Consider the following 5,078-nt stretch of genomic DNA (forward strand, 5'->3'; position numbering starts at 1 on the left):
AACCACGTCCTAGATTCATGCTATATACAACTTTTCCCACTACTTTCCCCCACTCCTTTCCTCTTTGAACCACGTCCTAGATTCATGGTATACATGCAGCTAGAGCAATGCATGTGGAGTAAGTAAATTATACCTTAAGGTTCTTGGGGCGTGGTTCGGTGGGCGATGGGACGGCGATGAAGAAGAAGGGGTCGGAGGCCCTCCCGCACCGCCGCTGGGTGGAAAGTGAACAGCTACGCCGGTAGTCCCTCGCCGACAGCGACAGTGTTAAGCCTCCATCCCTTCCCGGCGGATGGATCCTGCCGGCTCTTTGAGCAGCAGTGAGGGGAGAGAGAGACCAACGAAGTCTTGTTTAGATCTGGAGAGGGCGAGAGAGTGTGAAGAGAGCAACTACTCCCTCCGTTCCAAATTACTCGTCGAAGAAATGGATGTATCTAGAACTAAAATACATCTAGATACATCCATACCTGCGACAAGTAATTCGGAACAGAGGGAGTACAAGCATTGAGGCTCCAGCGGGAGAGGGCGAGAGAGTGTGAAGAGAGCAACTACAAGCGCTGAGGCTCCAGCGTGTATATATATACTGGAGAGAGAGTGTGAAGCATGCAAACCCTAGAAAACATTTTGACCAGTCAAAGAATCCTCCTGGCACAAATTATGCTCAAGTGTAGTTATCGAACCGAGACCTCAAGTTAGAAGGTGCAACGGGACCAAGGTGCGTGTGTGTGTGTGTGTGTTTAACAGCATGTGTGTGTCAGAGAGAGTGACAGGTCGACCTACTCCTACAGAGAGATGTTGTGTAGTGTACGATTTTAGCCGCGAGAGTTGGTGCATCCTCTCGTTTCCGGGCGTGTCCGGTAGGGACATGCGGACAGCTGCCACGCCCGCTCCTGACCAGCCTGGCCCACCCAAAGCCCCTCCATCGCCCGCGCGCGCTTCCCGCCCGAAACGGTCAGCGCCGCTCCAAAGAATCGGTGTCGCATTCATGCCCGGGCAGAGCGGACGCAACCTCTCACTAGCGCAAGAGTGATGGTTGCTTCGTCCGTCCAACTTACTGCTAGGTCTATGTGATTTGACGGCTCATTGGTCTTTATTATTGAGGTGGTAGGACTGCTGGATGTCCCATGCTTTCGGCTAGGTTCTGTAACCTTGCGCTTGGCATCTCCAAAATATTAACCTTGCGATTGGCTCTTCGCCTCTTCGGGAAGTCGAGCAATAATGGTAGTGCAGTATATATCGTTCTGGCTATATGAGACCGAATGAATTGCTGCACGTCCACCACGTGGGCGAGGGTCGAGGGGAGAGGGAGAGTGCTACATACGGAGCAAAATGAGTGAATCTACACTCTAAAATACGTCTATATACATCAATGTTTGGAGTATGTACTAGTAGTTCATATTGAAATCTACTAAAGGACATATATATTCCAAACAATATGATATAATCTCTATAACCAAGGTAGTAGGGACGAGGAGTAAACAGAGGGAGTAGTAAATTTTTCTCCTCGTCCTGCGAGCCACCGCGCGCATGGGCGAGGGAGCGGGCATAAGGCGGAGCAAGCTTCACCTCATCCTGCGAACCACCGCGCCCGTGGGCGGGGGAGACGGCGTACTAAGCAAGCTTCTCCTCGTTTTGTGAGTTGACGGGACACATCAAAAGTACTCCAGTGTATAGAGCCTTGCCTCTAAGGTAGGCCCCACATGGTTTGCCTCTTTTTTTAACATAACACGTCAAGTCGCAATTTGTTTGTTCACCCGGGGTAGACGATCCTCCCTCCACCAAGTGAACAACCAGTACATGTGCCAAATTACCACATGGGCTGCCTTTTTCGTACAGAAATGAGCTCCACCATGTACCCGCGCGGGTGTTGTTGGGAAAGAGACGGGAGTACGTGCACCATGCATGCACCTCTTCTCTTCGTGCACGTCCCCCACCTACGTGGGTGTGTGTGAGAGATACAAACCGCGTTCGTGAGTGTTTTTTGTTTTGGGGTGGGTGTTGATTTCGTGAATTATTTGTGGGAATATGTGTCGATGACATCTCAAATAAAATTTTGCATGCAATGTGTGTGAAATGGAGGCCTATCCATATCATACATAGAGGGTCGGGCAATCCATGAGAAGAGAGGGAGGGGTCATAGCTATTGATAGAGTCGAAGAGAGGATTAAGTGGGTGGATGCGAGATCGATGAAGAGAGCCATCGAAATTGTGTGTGTCTGCAAGTCAAAGATATAGGGCGACTGGCCTACCGGAACGTTAGAGGGCACATGTCAAGTTTGTGTGTGGCAGGGAGACATGACTAGAGCGCTCGATGTATCAGTGTTTGTGGGGGGGAAGGGGGTGGGGGGAGGGGTAGGCAGAGGCCTAACTATAGAGGTAAAACGACTCGTATATGTGTTGAGAAGGAGAGACCCAGCTATGTCTTGAGGGAGATCGGTCGACATCCATACATAACTGAAGGACAGGAAATATGATGGGACGGAGAGAGAGAGGAGAGAGAGAGAGGGAGGGAGAGGGGTAGAGTGCTGGATGGGTGATGGAGTTGCTTCTCGAAGATGGTGGGAGAGGCCTACTAGACAAACTGAGGGTGGAACTGCAATGTTATCAATAAGAGTGGGGATGTGTTTCTGTGTGTGCCTGTGCGTGATAGATCTGTCGGGACGCATCCATGGATGATGAAGGGGAACCATGTGTGCTAAGCAAACCTAACTAGATCGGTAGATCAATTGTTGTTTGTCGGAGGAAGGGAGAGACACAACTAATGAGGTAGATCGATTGACGTGTGGGTAAAAATGAGTTATAAGGACCTAGCTAGCTATATGTATAGCAAGAGATCGGTCGATGTACGTCCATTTGTTAGAGGCAAATAAGGCCCAGCGAGACGGAAAGACAGAGAGAATGGAGCTAGGAGGTGGTGCGAGAGGCCCAACTACTAGCTAGATAGGGGGAGGAGTGTGCGGTTATGAGATCGATGAAAAGATGGGCGAGAGTTTACACGTGTGTCTGACCGTATGAGAGACACGAGGCAAGGACACATAAAGGAGGAGATTGAAGGTGTGTGTGTATGTTGTAGGCAGGCATCGCTGGAGAGGTTTATCGATCGGTGTGTGTCGGAAAGGAGTTGTGGAGACTCTGGGAGAACGGCCTAAAGAAAAAAATGAATGTGCCCGGTGGATAGAATGCCGAGGGAGGGGGAGGGCGAGGAGGGCGTGTGCATGCACGAGAGAAAGTTAGTGGTAGCTACAAAGGTTAGAGGATTGTGTGGGTGTAAGAGACTAACAAAGATCATAATTTGATATCAAAGCAGATTCATATATTTGAATAGGAGATCATGGTGTTTTAAACACTGCATGCATGAATATAGCGGTGATACACGTGATGTGCACATGTTATACCATAATGTGATAATGCATGGCGTTTGCAACTCACAGCTAAATGCTGAACAATCTAAACCATACCATACATCAAACAATCTCAGATTTTATTTGAATTTGTGATAATGTATGGCGTTTGCAGCTTACAACTAAATATTGAACAATCTAAACAATACTATATATCAAACATTCTCACATTTTATTTGAATTTGTGGTAATGTGTGGTGTTTGCAACTCACATCTAAATACTTGTAGGCGTAGGGGGCGGGGCACCATACATAATGTGATAAACACATTATACATATGAGACATGGTTTAGATTATGAAGATCTACCTAGAGCTAGAAATGTAATGTGATTTGAAATCAAAATAAAGTGGATTCAAAAAATCTAGTTTGAGTTCATATAGTACACATAGTTCATATGTAACTCGAGACTAATCATGTGGTGTGATGTGAAGATAATACACAAACGATGGTTTAACTTGACAATAATGATGATTGTAGATCTTATTAAAATAGAGAAACAAATTCAAATGCTTTGACTTCACAACAATCATTACTGTAGATCTTATTCAAATAGAGAAACGAATTCAAATTTAGTTTATATTGAAGCGGTAGTATATACATTTGGAATGCACTACAACGTTCATTTGAGTAGTAGGTTGCATGCATTATACACGTAGCGAAATATTTTAATTGAACATAACATGAATTCAAAGTTTTGAATGAAATTTGTAGTGCGCATTGATTTGGTGTAGTACACGTTAGGCTTCTCCAGAAATTTCAACCCGCGCCTTGTTAGCCCGAAATATTTAAGATATATCTTTGTCTCGTTGTGCTCCGGCAACTCCCTCCATCTCAACTCGTGCCTTGCTATTCCGAAATTACAAAGCGCGCGAAAACTCCCACCTCCTGTGAAATCCCGACGTGCGAAATGCCTGTGGTACCCCTGAACTGAAAGAACCGCCTCAAATCGGTGGGGGTACTTTCGTAACTTACCCCACATTTCGGACAAGCACGTCTCTAAGCCATGGTTCCCCACTTCCATCCCATTCGCCCACCCATTCGTACACCGAGGCTGCGAAAACCCGCGACGAAACCCCACACCCTGCTCTGTCCGCCACCCAGCCGGAGCCTCTTCCCCGACGATGTCGTCCACAGCAACACCTCGACGTCCCTCATCCACCGTACTGGATGAGGATCCATCGTCGATCTCATCGTCCCGCCGGTTCAGCCACCCCATCCTCCACCTCCAAGGAGCTGCCCCAACGTTCCCCTCGTCTTTCGCGCCACCTCCATTCCCACACCGCCGTCTTCACCTGCACCACCAGAAGAGCATCATCATCACCGTTTCCTCGGATGAAGCTGCGGCCTAATCGGCACCACCAAAGAGGTTGTACAATAATCGCCGCATTTTCTTCTTGATTCGATCTCACGGTGCTGCCGGCGCTCGGTCCCGGGCCGACACGGCACAGCTCCATCGACGGCGGCGTCGCCGGCCACTTCCTCCACGGCGTCGCTCCCTCGGCGGCGACGTCCACATCAGTAGGAGCTGCTGCTGCTTTAGCTCTCGCTTGCGCTGCTGCTCTGCTCTTGCTCTCGGTCCCCTGCCTAGTCTGCTCTTGCTATTGCTCTTGCTCGCGCTACTGCTCTCGCTCTTTCTCTTGCTTGCGATGCTACTCCGATTTAGCTCCACTTCAGTC

This window comes from Triticum aestivum, chromosome 2A (assembly GCF_018294505.1).
Source record: "Triticum aestivum cultivar Chinese Spring chromosome 2A, IWGSC CS RefSeq v2.1, whole genome shotgun sequence".
NCBI classification, from domain to species: Eukaryota; Viridiplantae; Streptophyta; class Magnoliopsida; order Poales; family Poaceae; genus Triticum; species Triticum aestivum.